Source organism: Ictidomys tridecemlineatus, unplaced genomic scaffold (genome assembly GCF_052094955.1).
Source record: "Ictidomys tridecemlineatus isolate mIctTri1 unplaced genomic scaffold, mIctTri1.hap1 Scaffold_54, whole genome shotgun sequence".
Taxonomy (NCBI): domain Eukaryota; kingdom Metazoa; phylum Chordata; class Mammalia; order Rodentia; family Sciuridae; genus Ictidomys; species Ictidomys tridecemlineatus.
In genome coordinates, this window is record NW_027523576.1 from 2,002,999 (window position 1) to 2,025,077 (window position 22,079).

General features: G+C 46.2%; 1 pseudogene; it reads right to left on the reverse strand.

The window, feature by feature from the left end:
* Nucleotides 1-8,767: 8,767 nt before the first annotated feature.
* LOC144373991 (potassium voltage-gated channel subfamily A member 5-like) lies at nucleotides 8,768-11,425 on the reverse strand (annotated as a pseudogene).
* Nucleotides 11,426-22,079: the final 10,654 nt, after the last annotated feature.

Below are 22,079 nucleotides of genomic sequence, written 5' to 3' on the forward strand. Positions count from 1 at the left end.
TGTGTGTGTGTGTGTGTATAGATAGAGAGAGAAAGAGAGAGAGAGATTGTGTGTGTTAAATCCAGTTTAAATAAATCAACTTCCACACTTATTTTTTAGTTGTTGATGGATCTTTATTTTATTTGCTTATTTATGTGTGGTGCTATGAACCGAACCCAGTGCCTCACACGTATAAGGCAAGTGCTCTATTGCTGAGCTTCAACTCCTGCCCCATCCCATACTTATTTTTTATTGAACTGATTCCCATCTCTACAAGTCTCTCATGACACACACACACACACACCCACACACACACACACACACATACACACACAGCTCACCACTATTGTTCATTTCTCTTTTTTTAATTTCTTTTTAGTTGTTGGTGGACACAATATCTTTATTTCATTTTTTTAATGTGGTGCTAAGTTTCGAACCCAATGCCTCACATGTGCTAAGTGAGCACTCTACCACTGAGCCACAGCCCCACCCCACTATTGTTCATTTCTTGTCGATTTTTCCAGAGTTTTCATGCATATAAAAGTAAATATAAGAGCTGGGGCTGGGGCTCAGCAGTAGAGCTCTCACCTAGCACGTGTGAGGCCCTGGGCTCCATCCTCAGCACCACATAAAAATAAATAAATAAAATAAAGGTATTGTGTCCAACTATAACTAAAAAATGAATATTTTTTTAAAAAGTAAATATAAATATAGATTCTCCTCTCTCACCCTGGTACACAAGAAGCATCATCTTGCTTTGCCCTTCCTATAATGTGCCAGTGCATTTACACTTTCCTGATTCCTCTTATAGCCATGTAGCATTCAATTTTATGTATAAACCGTAATTCGTTTAACTAGTCTTGGGATAGACATTTGGGTTGTTCCTAACTCTGTTCTGGTGCTGGGGATAGAACTGGTGGCCTAGTGCTCTACAGCAGAGCTATACCCCCAGCCTCTACTCCACCCCCAGCCTCTAACCCACCCCCAGCCTCTAACCCACCCCCAGCCTCTACCCCACCTCTTTTTACCTTAACAATGTTACAAAGCATAGCTGTTCTATGCTTTGTAGCATATCCTGCAGGATAAATGACCAGAAATGGACTTTCTGAATCAACAAGTGCATCTCCGTAGTGGTGATTGACACTGCCAGATGGTGCCACACTGGCCCTACCAAGCACTTCCCCAGCAGCAAAGTGCGTGGTGCCTGATTTCACCAGCTTCGCTGAGGGAGGCAGCGTCTCTGTAGTTTAGTTTGCATTTCGTTTTCTGTGAGCATTCTTTCGACATGTTCAGGAGCCATGTGTATTTTTCTGGTCATTCTCTCTGTCGCTTCCCCACTGGATGCACACTTTTCTTTCTATTTCTGACAAGAAGATGCTCTCTACTAGGAGAACTCAGCCTTTTCTAGTGAGCGGATGGTGCTTCTCCGTCCCTGTACTTGGGTTTCTTGGCCTGCTTAGTTCCTCTTTCCTGTTCCCTAGACCTCCACCCGCCTGCCCGCCCGCTGTCTTCATCCAGGTGGTGCTATAACCAATTACCATAAACTGGACTGCTTATAAACCACAGAGGTGTATTTTTCACAGTTCTGGAGACTGAGAAGTTCAAGATCAAGACACTGGCGGATTCAGTGTGTAGCCAGGCCTTGCCTTCTGGTTAGCTGGGGTCTTCTCACAGTGCTCTCAAGGGTGGAAGAGCTGGGAGGCAGCTGCCTGGGGCCCCTTATAAGGACACTGATCACAAATTCCATCCAGGTGGGCTCCATCCTCATGACCTACCACTTTGCAAGGTCCGGTCTCCTAATACCTGATATGATTGCCCTGCTTATGAAGAATTCGGTCCTATACAATTACCTGAAGGGCTGCTGTATCGGCGTCTGATTCCTGGGAGTGATGTCATTCCCACTCCTTCTCGGCCATAAAAAGTTGGACTAAGTTGTTGGCTGTAACTTAAATCACTATAGTAATAAGAAACCTGAGGAAACACTTTTAAAAGTTCTGTGTGTAGATGCCGTACCGAGATCACGACACACCGGATCCAAAGTGCCCTGACTTGGAACCCAGGAGAGCAGGTCGCCCTGGGAAGTCCCTCACATGCCCCTGACCCGCCACTGTCTTGTCTCTGGGTTTTCTCTGTTTCCCAAAGTGCTGGGAGGGGCTTCCTCTGAGGTCCCTTTCCCAGAAGGACTGCAACAATTATGAAATTTCATTAATCAGGTAAGATTAACCAGAGAGAAAAGACTAAAGATCTCCACACCAGGACACCTGCCTATCTGGACAGACGTCTCATCTATTCTTCTGAGAGACTTTACCTATAATGAAACAAACTTTGTTACCAGGTATCTCTCCCCTCTCCTCTGCCATCCCTGGTCACCAGCACCTCCAGATCCCCCAAAAACCTCCCTATTCAAAACTATTCATTAAGGTAGCTCAGAAAGTTACTTAAGCTGGCTGCTGGAGAGTCTCATGTTTTGTGTGAGTCCTGTCTCTGATTTTTTCCACATTCATGTTAATAAATGTGTGTATCTTTTCTCCTATTTAATCTGCCTAATGTCAATTCACTCCAGTAAAATTTCAGAGGGTGGACGGGAAATCTCCCTCCAGCCTCCAGTGTCTACCTATGGACTCTGGAGAATTCGGCTTTCAGGCAAGATCACCCCCTCCCAGAGGCCGCTCCCAGCCCTCTGATTCCTATTTGTCTCTCATGCAAAATACATTTGTTCTGTCCCAACAGCCTCAACGTCTGAACTCACTCCTTGAACTTTAAAGTCTAAGTCCAAAGTCTCATCTAAAGATTATCTAAATTAGATTTGGGAAGGACTGGATGACTCACAGGAGACATTCCTGAGGAACTGGGAGGAAGTAGGGGTAACAGGTCCGAGAGCAGCTCCAACCCCCGAGGCCTGAGAATGGTCTTGGACTCAAGTCTCTGTCCCCAGGCTCTCTGGGTTGGCTGTGGCCTTCCAGACCCCCTAGGGTGGAGGTCCTGCCCCCACGGTCCTGCCCCCACAGCCCGACTCCCAGGACAGACTCCCAGAACAGCCCGACTCCAAGGCTTTGCTGCTGCAGCTTCTGCACACTCTGGTGGTTAGAGTCGGAGCCTGGGGCTCTCCGGGGCTGGACTTGTGCTTTGGGGGCTCCAAAGCAGCCCTGCCCCAGAGCCCTGCTGGAGTTTCCCTTGGGGGATTCTCTGCTGTCCCTGCAGCTACTCTCTGCCTGAGCCCCAGAGCTTGTGGCCATTCTTGGAAACCTAGGTGTGAAGCCAGATTTAAAGTTAGGCAGTCAGTGTGGTCAGGTAAACCGGGTCTAATATCCAGTAAGATCCAAAAGGGAGGCCAGGTTGAGAACGAATTCCTGGAACAGTGGAACAACTGGAATGTTAATGTACCCAAGGCCCAGAGCCCATCCCAAAGAAATGTTAATGAAGATTTCTTCTTTGGCCCACCTGTGCCCCACCCCTGGGGCCTTCCCACCTACATTCCATCACCGAAAGAACTATAAAAAAGGGAGACAACCGCAGGTCCACGGATTCCACCTCTTGGGTCTCCTTCTTGAGAAGTCTTTCCTGCTGTCCTTTAATAAACTTCTAATTTCTACTCTGACCTCACCTCGGCATGCTTCTCTGTGTTATTCTTCAACATTGGGGTCAACAGCGGTAACAGGTGGACGCAGCCGTACCCCCCTCCCCAGATTTGGGGGCACAGCGTGTGCCATACCGGGACTCCCTGGGGCTGTAACTGGGTGGCTGAGGAGACAGAATGGAGGTGGGGAGCCTTGGGGCGACACTGGCAGCCAAGGCCCCACAGCACCCACACCTCCTTTGAAATTGCCGGGGTCTGGCAATCCGGGCTTGTCATGGGAGGGGCAGGCCAGTGACCCCCTGCAATGCCTTCAGTCATTCTCCAGTTCTCTAGGACAACAGACCCACACTAACCTTATCAGAATGTCCTTTGGTGACACCTTTATTCTCTCCTGAGCAGCATTTCATTTTCCCCCAGTATTCCAGGGCTCAGACCTTTTGATTAACACTTCTGTCTTCTCCCATTTACTGTAAGCACTTAGGAAAGAACTATCTACACCTACAACACTGCTTAAAAACATACTTCTTTCTTTCGTTCGTTTTTTTTTTTTTGTGTGTGTGTGTGTGTGAGATACCAGAGATTGGACCCAGGGGTGCTCTACCACTGAGCTATATCCCTAGCCCTTTTTTTTTTTTAAAGAAAGAGTGAGAGAGGAGAGAGAGAGAGAGAGAGAGAGAGAGAGAGAGAGAGAGAGAGAGAGAGAATTTTTTTTAATATTTATTTTTTAGTTCTCGGTGGAAACAACATCGTTGTTTGTATGTGGTGCTGAGGATCGAACCCGGGCCGCACGCATGCCAGGTGAGCTCGCTACCGCTTGAGCCATATCCCCAGCCCAAGCCCTTTCTACTTTTTATTTCAAGACAGGTTCTCAATAAGTTGCTGAGACTAGCCTCCGATTTGCAATCCTACTGCCTCAGCCTCCCAAATCACTGGGGTTATTTACTGCTCACAAGGTTCCATCTTCATGAAGCACCATGACATACAACTGAGTCAAATTTGGTGCCACTTTATAACAAGGGTTGCCTCTCCCCCAGTTCCCAATAACATTCCTCATCAGAATGGCTTACTCTTCATAACCCCTCAGCATTCTGTTCCTGGCCTCAAAAGTGTTCTCTTTGATGGTCAGAAGGGCAAGCTCCCTCTTTCCTTTCTGGGCTTTTACAAGAATCACCCTTAATATAAAAGTGTTCTCTTTGATGGTCAGAAGGGCAAGCTCCCTCTTTCCTTTCTGGGCTTTTACAAGAATCACCCTTAATATATTTTTTTTCACCCTTAATATTAATAGTCTGTTCATGGCAACGTAGGTTTTTCTTGGTGTGCACCTCAAAACTCCTCTAGTTCCAAAGTTTCTTCCACACTATGAATATTTGCAACAGCAGCTCCTCCCCCACTTGTGGGTGCCAACTTTCAGGCTTTGTCTTTTGGGGTGGCTCAGGTGGCTTATAAGCAACAGAAACTTATCTAGGTTTGTGCCAGGGACCAGGATCTCTGTGGAACTCCCAAGCTTGTAATTTAACATCTCCGGTATGCTTGAAAGGGTGGAAAAGTTTTTTTCACTAGTGAAGATTTGGCTCCCTGGACTTATTTAAGAAACAAGGCTGGAGTACAGCTCAGTGGTAGAGCATGAGCTTAGTATGCACAAGGCCCTGGTTTTGATTCCCAGCACTGCAAAATCAGAAGGAAAAGAAAGAGAGAAGGATTAAAGAGCTAGGCATGGTGGCTCACACCTGCAATCCCAGCATCTCAGGAGGCTGAGGCAGGAGGATCACAAGTTCCAGGCAGACTCAGCAACTCAGTGAGGCCCTAAGCAAATTAGCAAGACCCTGTCCCCAGGACCAGCTGGAAGATAAAAAGAAAACAGCAGCAGCAATTATCAAAACAGCTGGTATTTATTAAGTTCTTATTCTGTGTCAGACACAACACCAAGTATGTCACTCATATTAACTTAGCTAATCCACTCAACAACCCTATTAATTAGTAACCTTTCCATCCCCATTTGCAGAAATAGGGACTGAAGCCAGGTATGGTGGTGCACACCAATAATCCTGGCAATTCTGGAGGCTGAGACAAAAGGATTGCAGGTTTGAGGCCAGCATCAGCAACTTAGTGAGGCCCTGTTTCAAAAAATAAGAACTGGGGATGTAGCTCACCTATAAAGTGTCTTTGGTTTCAATCCCCAGTACAAGAAGATGAAGAGGAGGAGGAGGAAGAGAAGGAAGAGGAGGAAAGGGGAAGGAGGGGAAGAGGAGGAGGAGGAAGAGGAATAGATTAAGGCACAGATTTACCCAATTCCTGTAGCTGGTAAATGGCAAAATGGGTACTGCAACCCAGCAGCCATAGCTACAAGAGGAAGGCTGAGTTGCAGCTCGGGTGGGCGTGGCTGAGTCAGGTGGAGACCCCAGTGAAATGTACAGGGGAGTCCAGAGAGCAGGCTGAGGATGGGCTTGAAGACATTCTCCCAGGACTCTGCACTGGGGAGTCAGGTGGGGCCCAGGAGGGGGACCCCAGTCTCCCCACCAAGCCTCCCTTGGGAAGAACCAGGACTGTCCTGCCAATCCTGCTCTCCAAGTCCTTCCCATCTTTATTCAGAATAAAAGCTGAAGGCCTCCCGTGGCCCACAAGCCTTTGCTCCTGTAGCTGGCACTGGCTTTGGGTCCCTTGGGTATCCAGAGAATATCTTGGCAAAGGAGAAGCAGGGAGACTCCAGTAACCTCCCTCAGAGCTCCTCCCCACTTGGTCTGTGCCCCCCAAACACAAGCAGACACTGCTTTCAACAAGCAAAGCCTCGATTTCTTCTGTTTTCTGTCCTAGTTGGCTGTATGTAGCAGGTGCTGAGGCACGGTGGTTAAGACCCAGGGCTTTGGAGGCTGCCCTCTAATTTGAAGTCCAGCCTCCCCACTTAATAATCCTGTGTTAGGTTGGTGCAGTGGCACACGCCTGTAATCCCAGCAGCTCAGGAGGCTGAGACAGGAGGATGGGGAGTCCAGAGGCAGCCTGAATAACTCAGGGAGACCCTGTCTCTAAATAAAATACAAAAAGTGGCTGAGACTGTAGCTCAGTGGTTAAGTGCCCTTGGGTTCAATCCCTGGTACACCCCCAAAATAATAATCAGGTGTTAGGTAGTAGTTGAGATCTCAGTTTCCCCATCTGTAAATTGGAGGTGATATATTGTGCTGACCTGGCAGAGTTGTCCTCAAGATTAAATAAATTAGTCTGGGTAAAGGTGCCCAGGGGAAGGTAGGCGCTGCTAAATGTCATTAGGAAGGGCCTGCAGGGCCGTCTTCCCTGCTGGAGCTGCTGTCTCAGGAGCTTGGATCACATTAACCCAGGTGCCCAGAGGCACTTTGCAGGATTTTCAAGCCTCTGGGGCTGTGGAGGCCTCCTGTGCTGCCTTCTCCTCATGTGTGTGTGTGTGTTTGTGTGTGTGTGTGTGTGTGTGTGTGTGTGTTTGCAATTCTCGCAATAGGTTCCCATAGAAGCTTGCCATGTTAACACCTCCCAAGGCTCCACGGGTCTCCTGGGCAGGTAGAGAGGATCACAGATGCAGCCAACCCCAGGAGGGCAGGCGGGTGGCCCAGAGCTCCTGCTCAATGCACAAGGGAGGTAAAGAAAAGTCCCAGAAGGGTTAGGCCACGAGGTGCACATTAGGGTGAGAATCAGATGGGAATCCAGTCTTCCTCTCTCAGCAACTGAGGGCTTTCATTTCTTTTTTCTTTTTTCTTTCTTTCTTTCTTTTTTTAAAAAATATTTTTTACTTGTCAATTGACCTTTTTATCTTATTTACTTATTTATATGCAGTGCTGAGAATCAAACCCACTGTCTCACATACACTAGGCAAGCGCTCTACCCCTGAGCCACAACCCCAGCCCCTTGTTTCCTTTACAAAGTGTAAATTATACAAGTAAGGAGTCTCCTCATCTGAAAAACATGCAGGTAAGTGAAAACAATGTGTCATGGCCACCCTGTGTCACCGGCCCGCACTCTGTACCCAGGCCCTGGCCCTGCTTTTCCACTTGACAAACCACCCTCCGGCATGGCGGCTCCCCGGGCAGCCATGGGTCTGTTTATGCATCCGGGTAGCCCCAGTGCTGAGGACAGCGGCCACAGTGAAGGCAATAAATATGCATTCGATCCCTGTCCCCACCATGCCAAGGTAACTGCCATTATCAGTTGGCCTTTCTTTCCTTCCAGATCAGCATCATCCAATAGAAAGTTCTGCAACAACAGAAATGTCATCATTAGCCACTGCTGCACTTCAAGTTCGGCTGATGGCTTTGAGGAACTCTAAATTTAATCCTATTTAATTTGTATCTAAATGTAAATAGCCAGCCACCAGTGGCTAGAGACAACCGCCCCAACCCTGACACCACACCTTCAGAATCAGTCAAAAAGCTCACTCTTGAGGAGTGGACCTGTGATTATGGGTCACAGGCCCTCCCTGCTGAAACTGGAAAACAACCAGTCTTTGGATTATCCAGCAGGAAAAGCAGCAGCAGGAATCCTGATATATAGACCCAGAGAGAAATTGTAGCCAGGGTTATTCCTATTGTCATGTTTTGCCACAGCCACTCAGTATAAAGGAAACAAAGGGATTTGCTTTGAGTTCAGGGACTGCTCAGGGCAAGGCTACAATCTGTCAAAACCAGCCTTTAATGGGAACAGGCAAATCCTTCCCCTGGCCTCTTGCTGCTACTGTCCACCATAAAGGCTTTGCTTATTCCTCTGCTGTGCCATAGGGCAGTGGGCATCAGGCACTGTTCCCTGTGTGACTTTCACACTCATCTGCGCTTTTGTGAAGAGATTTCATGCCTGTGGAAATCAGATTTGTTTCTCAGATCTATTGAGAGCAGTGCCAAGGAAGTCCTAAAACCTGCAGAAAAGGACACTTCAGAAATCCGGCCCCAGGGAACCACTGGGGGGGGGTGTACTCACCATCCTCTTCCTTTTAGCCCCCTGCATATTCCATACTGATGTGGTGTCTGATACCACGCATCACACAGCACCTTGCAGTGTGTCTGTGTCAAAGGCAGCCTGAAACAAACAGAATCTACCCACCATCGCCTCTGAGGCTTAGAGAAACCATTATTAGCTTTCCAAGTCTTCTACCCCCAGTCGAGGCATTTGCCCTGACTCCAAAACCAGAAACAACAAGTGGCAGACTATTATCTAAAATTTCAAAAAAAAAAAAAACAACAAAAAAAACCCTAACACTTGCCCCAAGTAAGTCACAATTTATTTCCTGGGATTAAAAATAAGGAAAATGGATTATCAGAAGTCTTCCTCTAACACCATTAGAATGCTTTTCAAAGAAAGTTATAAGAATCACTTAAGGCTCACAGAAAAAGTCAGATCTGTTTTTTGTTGTTTTTTTTTCCAGAACATTCCTTACCCTAGATATAAAGCACCCATATCACATCCCAGAAAAGAGAGAGACTTGAAGAAACAGCCATGCCAGGATCTCTGGCTCCAAGTATCCCAGGAAAACATCAAAAAACTCTTTTACATAAATTCAACATATATCTTGGGAATAAATGCAAATATTCTCCCTCTGAACTACAGTACAAAAATTCACTCACCAGCCATAAAAATAACATTGTCTTCTATACACAAATATAATAATATGTAAAACAAATTTGGAACACATGGATGGGGAGAGCTACAGAATCTCTTGGGATCTGAGCTATTTAAAGTCATTTTTGTTTGGGTTATCCCTCTGCTGGGTATAGGAAGCTGGCTAAAATACATTCAACTCACAGCGCTCACCATTTCAACAGCTCCTGTGTCATGGAATGTGGTACTTTTTAAAAATAGGCGACCCTTGGTGTCATGGAAAAAAAGAGGGAAAATGGGGAGTTAGAGGGTAGGAGGAAGAGAAAAACAGGCTTCAGTAACAAGGTGGACTTGGAATACTCTGTGGTATAAAATAAATCTCCAGCTTCAGAGGCCACCCCTGTTCCCCAATCTGCTGCCTCCCTTTACAAGTCAGTTTCCCGGCTGCTGTCCAGACAGAGGGCATACAGAGATCTCCGCAAGTCAACATTGCTCTTGGCCTTGAGATTACACTTCTCCAGGGGGCAGCTGCCCCTTCGGTTACTGTCGGAATTCTCCAGGGACCCCCCAGCCTTGCAGAGGGAAGCCTTGCTCCAGCTGGACTTCCTTTGTCCTCCGGAGTCTAGTCCAGACCCCCGTCTCTGGTTGCCTTGCTCTTCCTTCAGGGCTCCCTGCTCTTCATGGTCTGTCTCCTGGTGACAGAAGTAGTTAAAGTTGGAGACAATGACGGGCACAGGCAGGGCAATGGTGAGGACCCCAGCAATGGCACACAGAGAGCCCACAATCTTACCACCCACGGTGATGGGCCTCATGTCCCATAGCCCATGGTGCTCATAGTGACTACTGCCCACCAGAAGGCATCAGGGATGCTGGAGAAGTGGAACCCCTGGTTGTCTGCTTCTGCAAAGTAGACGGCACTGGAAAAGAGGATGACTCCAAGGAAAAGGAAGAAGATGAGCAGCCCCAGCTCCCTCATGGAGGCCTGCAAGGTCTTCCCCAGAATCTGCAGCCCCTTGGAGGGTCTCGAGAGCTTGAAGATGCGGAACACCCAGACCAGGCGGATCACCCTGTGGATGGCCAAGGACATGGCCTGCTGCCCGTTCTGGCCACCCCCTCCTCCACCTCCTGGCTGTTGTTCTGCCAGTTCAGTGCCCAGGGTGATGAAGTAGGGAAAGATGGCCACAATATCAATGATGTTCATGGTGTTCCTGGAGAACTCTGCCTTGCTGGGACAGGCAAAGAAGCACACAAGCAGCTCAAAAGTGAACCAGATGACACACGTGGTCTCTACAATGAAGAAAGGGTCTGCCAATGTCATAGGCAGGAGTGGAGCCACTGTCGGCCAGAGGGAGGTGCCATGGCCCCACTGCCATTTGTCCCTGAGGCGGGGGCAGAAGGCTGGTAAGGCACCGGGGGATGTCGAAGACGCTCATGTTCATCCCTGAACTCAGGCAGGGTCTCCAAGCAGAAGGTGATGATAGAAATGAGAATGACTAAGACGGAGATGATGGCGATGGCCCGTGCAGACCCAGAGCTTTCCGGGTATTCAAAGATCAGCCACACCTGACCTTGGAACTAGTTACGGGGCAGGGGTTTCTCCTCTTCTTTAATGAAGCCCTCGTCCTCCCGGAAGCACTCCATGGCCTCGTCCCCCAGCTGGTAAAAGCAGATCTCATCTGCAAACACTTCCAGGGAGACATTGACCAGCCTCCACAGGCGCCCTCCAGACTGGTAGTGGTAGAGGATACCATCGAAGCTGGGCCGATTGCGGTCGAAGAAGTACTCATTTCTCAGAAGGTCAAAGTAGCGCAGATGCTTGGCTGGGTCCCCCAGGAGGGTATTGGGGAACTGAGCCAAGGTGCCCAGCTGCGTCTCAAAGTGCAGCCCAGAGATGTTTATGAGAACTCGCTGGTGGTGAAGGGACCCCGGTCCCAGTACTGGTACCTGGTCCTCCACCATGCCCAAGCTGGGGTTGCCTTCTCCCTCCTCATCCTCTGGAGTGGGCCGTCTAGGCTGAGGCAGTTCCTGAGGCAGCGGAGGCAAAGGTCCCCCTCCTGGGTCCGTGCCCCTCTGTGTGCTGCACCCCCTTGGAGCCTGCTCCTTTTGCCCATCGCTAAGCCCAGCTGTCGGAGGATACTGAAGCTCTTCTCCCATGCTCTGACCACAGCCTGGTCTTGCCTCACCTTCTCCTCTGATGGTCATGGCACCTCCGTTCTCCAGGGGCACCAGGGTGATCTCCATGGCCCTGGAGCAGGGGGCATGCTGCACCCTAGCCAAGGGCTCTTGTGTTCCCCACTCAGGTTCTGCCTACACCTTTTGTCGGGCTCCTCTCCCGCAGTCCGCTGGTCTGGCTTTGGGGCGGGCTGGGGTTGCTGGCACGATCCTCTCCCTTGGTCCTGACGTCAAGAGCTGCTGCCCTGCTCTATGCTCCTCTCCCTCTCTCTCCCTTACTCTCTGTTCTGGCAGCCGGTTTCCAGGCAGCCAAAAAACCTCCTTCCAGCAGATGCAACCTTCAGCCGCCCCTCTGGCTGCGCTGCTGCTGCAAGGCCTCCACCCTTTGTGCCTCCCCCGCCTTCTTCTCCAGCTTCCCTTCCCGAGTATGTGGCAGCGGGTTTCTCCCAAGAGGACTCAGCTGGGGCCCTGGGCTAGAGAAAGGAGGGGGGCGAGAAGGTCCCCACACCTCGGAGGGTGGAAGAGAGGGAGGGAGCTGCGCGAGAGAGAAACAGGTTGTACTGAGACCATAGAAACTCCAGGAGCAACCAGATGAGAACAGCTCTGCTTTTCAGTTCACCTGGGAACCCGCTGAAAGCCGAATGGACCCGAGGGGAAATCAACTATCATGCTATGAAAGCACTAAGCTTTGCGCTGAGTCGAAGCAGGAGAAAGGAGACAACAGTTGCGTGTGTATGTGTGTGTGTGTGTGTGTGTGTGTGTGCGTGTGTGTGTGTGTATACATATTTCCCTTTGGAGGAATAATGATATTTTTTTGGGAAGAATTACAGACAGGAGGGGGCATGGCAGAGCTATGGACCTTGAAATATATATATGGAGACGCATCTGTCTTCCCATTTCTCTATAAACCCACAAAAAGATACTAGGCTGAACCTTGTAGCACCCCCTGCCCTTGACCTGGGAAAAGTCCTATCCCCAGCTCAGACAGCAGTGGTGAACCAGGACAGATCCAAAGGCAGCCCCAGGCTGGCAGCCTCATCATGAGATTGGCTGTCTGGTCCCATAACCCTGCCACAACCCATCAGCCCTCTCAACCAAATCTTATTTACAAAAATCATAACAGGAGGGGAAGGAAGGACTTAAAAATCTTGGTGAGGACTGATTCTGCCTGGTGAACCTTATAGTTAGCAACTGCATGGGGCATGGTGTAGGGAGATGGGGTGAAGGGTGGATGATTAGAGGGAATTACTTTGCTCTTACTATGTATCAGCCAACTCTTGGTGCTTTACAAATATTAACTCACGTATTCTTACAGCAATCTATTTTGCGAGTATTATTTTTGTTCCCATCTTATAAATGAAGAAACAGAAGTACAGAGAGATTGGCTAATTTGCCCAGCATCTCAAAAGTAGAAAGTGGCAAAGCTGGGGATTCAAACCAAGGGAAATCTTTCCAGGAATGTCTGGCTGTTCCAGACACAGCCTACAGATTCTTGACTTTAAATGACCATAGTCACTAAATTCTTGAATATCTCATTAGATTGTCTATTTTTGTTCCTGTAATTGTTTGGGGATTTATAGCTGTGGATGTTACAGCCTCTGGTCTATGAATTTATCTACACAGGGGGGATGATCAGAAACTTGGTTCTGGGTGTACAAATTTTTGTTGAAATAGCAGAGTGTAGATATACAAGCTTGTGCCAGAGTTGCTGTGAATCTGGTTCATGTAAATGTTTTTTGTTGTGTATGACTCTGCTGTCTTTGCAGATGTGCATAAATGAAGAAGGGGAATGAATGTGAAAATCAGTATGTGGAGACATCACTGGCTAACCACAGGGACTTGTATTCTCCTCTCCCAAACTGTTTCATCTCCACTGGGCTTTTATTCTTTGGGCGGGTCAGGGGGGGGAGTGCTGAGGATTGAACTCAGGTCCTTAAGCATTGGCCTTGTGCATGCTAGGCAAGTGCTCTACCTCTGAGCAAGCCCTGAGCCCCTTTTGTTTTCTGTGGCTCTTTAAAGTTGCCAGTCAGCATCAGGTCTGCCCCTGCTGAGCTTGTGGAGGATGAGGTCAGACACTCATGACCATGGTGTCCTGTTTACTAACTCAAGCATCTTGTAAATTCCATATTAATCCCCTTTGGATTCCCCAAGGGAAAGAGTCTCTGGAGTCCCTTGTCTTCTAGGCACCTTGGGAAAGACTGTTCTCTGAAGAATCAGAATACAACATAAAAAGTCCTGCACTTAAGTCGGGCCTCTTTTAATGTGGTATTTTCTTAAATTGGCTTCCTGTGCTTTTACTATCTCTCCCAAGTTTCTTGCAAAATTACCTTCAGATGTCATAATTGGCAGCCATGGAAATCTCCCTTAAAAAAGAACTTGGTTATCAGCTGCAGGAGTGCAGTTAGTTGTCAACTCCCATCTGTTAGCACCTTCTCACTCTGTCTCAGCTTTCCAGCAGAGGTCTTGCTCCCCCCCCCAACTCACCCCCCACCAACCCCCAGGCAGCCCTCTGCCAATGACTGTGCACAGAAGAGTTGCAAGGACCTGGCCACTTCTGCCCAATGCAAAATTCCCCTAACAGTAACCTTTGCTCTGGAGGTCCCCATTGAGTTGGCCAAGACTGAGATCTGTGTTGTATTCTGAGATTCACCCTTTCCAACCTGTCTTTGTCTTCTCTTTCCTTTCCCAAGTTTTGGATCAGCATCATTGTTTGAATGCTTTACCTAAGGAATTCTGCTTCCTATCACTTTTGTCTTTTATCATCTTCCAATAAACCTCTTGCATTCCATCTCTTATCTTCTCCCCAGAAGACACATCACATAACTGAAACCTGCCTTCTTTTCTACACATCTAGTCCTAGAAAAATATGTTCTTTTATAGTAGTGTTAAAAGGTGGACCATCACCTCAGGATCTTGTTAAAATGCAGAGTCTGCTCTGGTGTGCATTTTAGACTAATTTCAAACACACTTCCAGGTGATACTGTTGTTCCTATCTACAGATCTGACCATCAGCCTCTTCTCAGACAAGATCCAAACAAAGTTTCTAGCATTTTTTCCATTTCTAGATATGTTCCTAGAATGACATGCACCGAGGAGAAAAAATGGGAGTTCTTCTGTTAATTCATTGGGCTGGTCCTATCATATAATAGGAGGACTTGGAAGGAATACAGAACCAAAGAGAAAAAGAGTGATTTTAAGACAGGTATTGAAGGGAGAGAGTGCTGGGCTGGAGGAGAAGGAAAGGAAGAAGAGAAAGAGGATAAGGAATCCTAAATGTCAAGTTTATTATCCATTCCAAATGTATTTACAGAGTACCTGATATGTACAAGCCTTTGATGACCAAGATATATGTGATTCATTTCCCTAGATGGTACATCCGAGGGAAAGCAAAAGACACAGAGCATCTAATCTTAAATTAATTGTTTGATTACAGTTTTGATGATTGGCACCAACTAGAATATGGAGTACTATGAGAATAGTGGGGATCCTGACTCTACCTAGGGCTCAGGGAAGATTTCCTGAGGTTGTGATGGAAAAGACAAGCTATTTCAGGTGGAAGGAAGAGTGTGTCCTGAGACACCAGTAAAGGAAGGGACAGGGTTGTCTTGAGGAACAAAAGAAAGCTAATGTCGTTGACACAGAGGGCCAAGGAAGAGTTTTGTGAGATTGAGTCGGAGAGAAAGATGAATATAAAGTCATGAAAAACCTGCTCCATCACATTTCACCATGTCCCCAGCAAGATGGCATAATAGTTTCTTTCTTATATTCAGATTCTTTGCTTGTTTCTCTGTTAAATAAAACCATATGGTTTTATTTTAGCTTCCAGTTGCTCATTTTGTACCCTATTTCTTTCATTCCTATTAGAATATATCTTTGGTTTAATCTTTGTGGATATGTATGTATCTATCTTATCTATAACTGGTACCTTCCACACCATTAATCCATCTGTCTACCTGCTGACCTATTTATCTATCATCTATTTGTGTATCAATAGATAAATGGACAGTAGGCGACAGATACACAAAGACAGAGATCATAAAATCAGGAACTACTCTTTACTTATCTGATTTTCCTTCCAACACCAAACATGGTGCTGAATTAACATCATGCATTTCAATAAATATGTGCTGAATGCAATTGAACTAAGAGAAAGAAATTCACCTGTTGCAGCAAGGAGGAAGGGGAAACTGAGGGACAGGAATAAAGGGTAATTTCTGAAATCACTTAAATAATGAAGACTCATTTGAATGGCCAAATAGGCTAAGTGGTAAATTAAATTTTCTCTGGCCCTTTGTTCATATATATATCTCACTGTATTATCTACTGTTGCATAAGCCACCTCAATTGTGTAGATAAAAACAGCTGTGTGGGTAAAACAATAATTTAGTATATTGGGTTGTGCAATTTAATTCCTAGTGTTTATAAGGCCTAAAGTTACTGTAGCTCTGTTTGTTATATCAGAATCAAACAAAAACATGAAGACCTGTTGGATTTTCACCCAGTTCAACCGGAAACCTTTCATTTCTAGACAGAATTTAAAGAGTCAAGGAGGAGGCAAAAATAATATTTGTTTTTAATTATGCCATTCATCTCTTACCTGTCAAACATGAATTTTGCCCCTCCTCCTTGAAGTGATTGACAGCCATGGGAGCCACATTGGTGCTGCCCTGGGATTCTGGAGAGAGTCCTGGTAATAACCTGCACTGAAATGAAATGTTAGTTGGTACAAGCCAACTAACACTACAAACTACACAGTCTAAGTCTCAGGACTCAGCCTACTTCTCCTTTCACTTAAGAAGATGGACAAATGGGTGCTGTTGCAAGAACCACACCTGTAATATATATCCAGCCATCTCTGGGGGCTACCCCAACCAAACCCCAGGTACCATGGAGGGAGGTCAGATTTCATAAAGTAAGAGAAGCACACTCTACAATGAGCCCTCACTTTTCTAAGATCCTGGTAAACTAATTATTCCAAATAACCTGATCACACATCTACTCTGGGTCCCAGGATCCCCTTTCCATTAAAAAGGAAAACTAGTCAGACCACCATTGTATCTCCTTCCTCAAGGACCTATCAACCCCAGACTGGGAAGATTTGTTTTCTCTAACCTCCCCAACAGCATCTTTCTAAGGGAAAATAGAGGTGTCATTAGCTGGGGGAGCAGGTTCAGGACTTCTCAGGCTGGACTAGGGAGAGCCAAAGAGAAGGCAGTGACAAAATTAAAAAATTGAACCTCTTCTCAACTTAAAAAAAAGGAAAACTTGATTAATAGATCCTTGGTAGGCTGGGTCTCACTGCTGTTATGAAGCATGCAATTCTATGGTATATTACTATTAAATAGCACACTGCAAGGATATCTGATCAGCAATAATTGGTAATAGAGTATCAATCAGCAAAATAGTAAAGTTCTTTCATTGAATCCTCTATCCCAGATGCATTTACTTCTAAGATCTGTAGCAAAAAAAAAAAAAAGCAAACATTTTAACAAGGTATGAGCAGATGTTCTTCCTTTCCCTCCACTTCCCTTCTCACTTGCCCCTCAGTCTAACACCTTGGGAAGGAAGCCCTGGAAATGACTTTCCTTTGCTGTTTGGTGGAAACCCAAAGGTCGAGTGGAGCAGAACAAGTGTATAAAAAATATACATGTGCTAGGGACTGGAGATCGTTTAATTACTGCAAGAAGTAGGAGCAGGCAGGCGGGAAGAGCCATCCAAGAGGGAGAGGGAAGAGGAGCAGAGAGATTATACTTCCATGGACCCAGATCCTGAGAGAGACCTCCCAGTCACCCCAGTTACAGAAACAGAGCCCTGTTACCCTAGGTACAGAAACAATATCCCATTAGGTAGTTCTGTGTTCTTAAAGGTTTCTATAGCAAAAGGAAAAGAACATCTTGCTCCAGTCATGACTCTTCTTGGCATGGTTGTTTTACAAAATGAAATCACAAAACAAAATGGAGTCACTTTTGCTTTTACTATCACAGTTCATGTAGGCCATATCTTTGCATCTATTTTTTCTCAATGACCCTCTGAAAATAAATCCTCTGTATTCTGATTTGGCAAAACGTTGGTTTAGTCATGGAACACAATTAAGGCTCACCTATGGCATCAATGTGGCTGGCTGGTTCTAGAGATGAAGGCTGAGATAGGATGGCTTTTAGGGCCTGGTTACTCTAAGTGTGGTCCATGGACTTGCCGTGTTGAGATCACCTAGAAACTTACTAGGAAAATAATTTCCCAAGCCCCTCCCCACGCACACTGAATTAGAGTATCTATGTGGCCCAGGAATCCATTTTAACAAGCTCTTGACATGATTCTGATACCCACCAAAGTTGGGAAACACTGTCCCATGTGAGATTCTGGTCCTTTTACTGGATACTATGGTGCATAAGGAATCTGGAAGCTGGGAAATGAACTCTGGAAAATGGCTTGGGGCCTGGATTGACATAGGCCTGTACAGAGTCCCCACAGCTCATGATGACACTCAGCTTTGCTAGGCCCATTTCTTCATCTGTAATGAAGTATTACATGTCTAGCAAATCATAAGCACTCAATAAATAGAAGTTCATTTGTTAATGTTAGGTGGTCTATGTACTTAATAGCTGGAAAATGCATATATGGGCCCTAAATTATACACATTAGTTGTCTAGAGTGACCACAAAGGTAATTAATGGCCTTTCTTTTTGTTGATCTTCCAGGTTAGTGAAAATGAGACAAATGGATCCCTGGGTATTAGCCTCGGCAGATGCCTTGATGCTGGTATCAGGGCAAGAGATACCAGGGCCTGAACCTTCCTGGTGGTAGTAGTTTCCTATTGTTGCTATAACAAACTTCCAAACAAACCACATAAAATTACTATCTTGCAATTCTGGAGGTTAGCAGTCCAAAATGGCTGTGTGCTAGAATCAAACTGTTGGCAGGGATGGTTAGAAGGAAAAATGGAGGAAAATTCATTTTCTTTTTCCAGCTTCTAGAGGATTCAACACTCCTTGGCTCATCAAAGTGAACAATCATTTTCCTTCATCCAACCTCTGCTCCTTTGTCATGTCTCCTCCTCTGGCGCTTCTATTTCACTCTTCTATCTTTTAAGGACCCTTGTGGTGACATTGGCCCCATGCAGTATAGGTTCCAGGGACTGGACAAGGACATTTGGGGGAGATCATTATTGTGCTTACTGTATTGTTCTTAACCCTATGAAGCATTCAAGGAGATTCCCAGGATGGATTTTGGAGTACTGCAAAGGATCCAGGAGTTTAACTAATCAAATCATCTTCTTTTGCAGTTAACAAACATTTGGAGATTTGCTCTGGAGATTCATCAGAAGCTAAGCAACCCGAGACCTTGGTTTTAAACCTAGATTTATGGAATCTAGCTCCATGGTGCCACCCAGATTTCCTCGAAAATAAAAGGTGACCCCAAAGGCTGAATCATCCCAAGGATTCTTCTCTAAAACTGTCTCTCTACTCCTTAAAGTCCCTGTGCATGGATGGAATATTTGCAAATCAAAAGCCTGGTCTCTCATTAGTCACTGCCACTTCTCATGAAGCAGGAGACAGCGAGATTTCTCACACACAGCAATCATTTCTTTCTCTGGTAAAGACAGTGATCTTGGGAAGAGCAATTATCTCAGCAGAATTACCAACCTTGCAGTGTGACCTTATCGACTGTTTGAAATTACATGGTGTGCATTTGCTGCTATTTTAACGTCTGCCTTCTTCTGTTTCCCCCTGCCCTAGCCCAGTGCTGAATCCCCCACACTCCCACCCTCTTTCTTTTTTTTTAATCTTGGGAAATAACTTTCTTATTTTTAGTGGTTTGATGCCACTTGTGAGAATATGATAATGAGGATCAGAGTAAGGATTGTCACACTGAGCTGGGGCTCAGCCATCACCCACTGGTTTTTTCAACTGAGTGTTAGAGCTTTTGTCTCTGCAACAAAGACATGGATGATGAAAGCCCCCAAGGCTGCTGGCTTCATGAACTGCCTGGCTATTCTCAGCTCCCCAATATTGTTCAACTAGACTGAGTGATCTTGAAAGTCAATTATCAAATGGTATGGGCTGATATTCTAGAGCTCAAGAGTAAGACAAAATTGGAAAGAGAGAGAGAGAGAGAGAGAGAGAGAGAGAGAGAGAGAGAGAGAGAGAGAGAGATATGAGAGCTTCTGAATGGCTGAACCCATGAAGTTTAGAGTCTGCCCCCAGGAGAGTCTGGAAGCTCCGTGTCCCCTCCCCCAATCATCACGCTGTTCATTACTTCATCTGTATCCTTTGTAATGTCTTTTATAATAAGCCAGTGAATGTGACTAAGTATTTCCCCAAGCTCTGGGAACTCTGAGTCAGAAACACAGGTGAAACAAACTGGGGCTGGTGATTGGCATCTGGAGTAGGGGTGGAGTGACAAGTTTGGGGAACTGAGCCATCCACCTGTGGGATCTAATGTTGTCTCCCAGTAGACGGTGTCAGAATTAAATTCTGGTATTGCAGCCTTGATTGCTAGCTGGATGAGCAAAACCCCACCACACTCAGTGTCATATGCATGTTGTGAAAGATGAGACTGAGTTTGGTTCTTTTCCTTATATTTTCAGAATTATGTTATCATAGTAGTTAATGATAGATCGCAGACAGACATGAGCAATGGGAACATCAGGTTAATGGATGATTTTACAGATTGGGCTATTGGGAGCTGCCACATAGGGGTGAGCGCGGACCCTTACCTTTGAGCAATGGAGGTGTGAGACTGGTTTCCTGCATGCAGAAACAGGTGAATCTCACCTCACTCTGAAGGGGAATAAAGCTCTGGGAGTAGGCGTCACACAATGAGACTGGGCTATACCCCCCACAAACCCAATCTCTTGCTTCATTTGGGTGGAACTTTCTTGAGTGTCTTTCCCCTCAATAAATAGGGCTTCAGGTGTGCTCGCTCTCTCTTTTGCCAGCTTCCCTTGACTCCCTTGTGGGAGCTGGGGCAGAGGAGCCATGGCTAAACCCCAAGAAAAAGGTACTTTCTGTCCCTGAGTGATTATTTCGTGCCAGCCCAATTCACCTGGAGTGACCCTGACTAATTTAGTCACATGTCACGGCACTGGGCCTACTGTGCTGACCTCCCCCCACCCCACCCCCACACACACATGCTTTTTTTTGTAAAAAGCACTTTACCGGACACCACTCGGGACCCTAGCTGACTTAAGTCAATAGGATATGTTGCCTTCCTCAGCAAACAACCTGTTATCTGCAGGAGAAATGCAGACCAAACACTCTTCCAAGACAGTAAGAAGAACAGAGAGTACTCTAAAGGGAGACTTTTGTGACCTTTACACAGACCAGATTCCAGGACTCAAGGAGATGGGATAATTAGAAGCAAAGTCTCCAACCATAAAAATCTGTAAGGACAAGTTCCAATTAGAACAAGTCATCATGGGCCCAGCTGACTCAGAGTTGCCTTGAGTTTTCAGCAGATCTTTTTTTTTTTTATTGATTGTTCAAAACATTACAGAGCTCAAGACATATCATCTTTCATACATTCGACTCAATTGGGTTTTGAACTCCCCAAATACATAATACAGACTCACTTCTGTTACATACTCACATTTTTACATAATGGCATATTAGTGACTGTTGTATTCTGCTACCTTTCCTATCCCCTACTATCCCCCCTCCCCTCCCCTCCCCTTCCATCTTCCCTCTCTACCTCCTCTGCTGTTGTTCAATTCTCTCCCCCTTTTTTCCCCCCTTCAGCAGATCTTATAATATCAAAATCTCCCCTTCATGGGATGAGACCCTATGCAATGGGAACTTGAAGTTCTGACTCGATCCTGCTGTCAGTCAAAAATTACATGGTACTCCTGGGAGGGAGTCTCTGGAAACTTCCCTGAGACCCCCAATAAAACTGACCTATTAGAGAGACACACTGTCTCTCTCTTTGAGAGGAAATGCTCTCTCCCTTTCACCCTTGAGTGTCCCTTTATCCCTTTTCCTTTCCCTTCAAATAAACTCCTGCCTACTATTATGTACAACTTGCTCAAAATTCCTCAGACAAGATTAAGAACTGATGGTTGGTGGTTGCAGACCCCGATGGTCAATTCAACTTTGCAGGCACAGGCAGATCTTGCTGTATATTGGTTAACATTTCTTGAGCTGTTATCGTATGCCCGAACTTTTACATACACGGTGACATTTAATCCCCCCAAACAATACTGGATGATAGTTGCCATTATCAATCCTCATCTTTAGATATAGAAACTGACAGCTCATTAAGTTAAGGAGACTGTTGAAGATCTATTGAGCAGTAATGGCAGAGCTCTTCTAGCTGCAGATTACTGTGCATTATTGGGACATCCCTTTGAAGAGCTGTAGGGGAGAGGACCTTTTCCACTGGGTTTCCCTTCCTGTCCCTCCGTGGTCTTCCAATATGCCCTTGGTTTCCTCAAGTCCCTGACACAGTTGGAGAAAAACCAGGGCAAGGTGTGAAGGACAGCTCCAGGTCTCTGCTTTTTATCACACAACAACCTCTAAAAGGAGGGAGGTCCAGCATCTTGTCAAAATGAAGTGACTCAAAGAGGTGGAGATCTTTTATCTGGTTTTCTGTGACTTCTGATGTTGGGGCAGCCACATTGCTTCTCCAGGACAGAATTCTTCCCACCTGATGGCTTCTCTCTCGCACAGTCAGATCCATGCACATGGCTGAGATCAGAGGAAGTGAGGTGAGAAGGAAGCTATCAGGAATCATGGTGGGCATGGTGGCACGTGCCTATAACCCCAGTGACTCTAGAGGTTGAGCAGGATTGCAAGTTGAAGGCCAA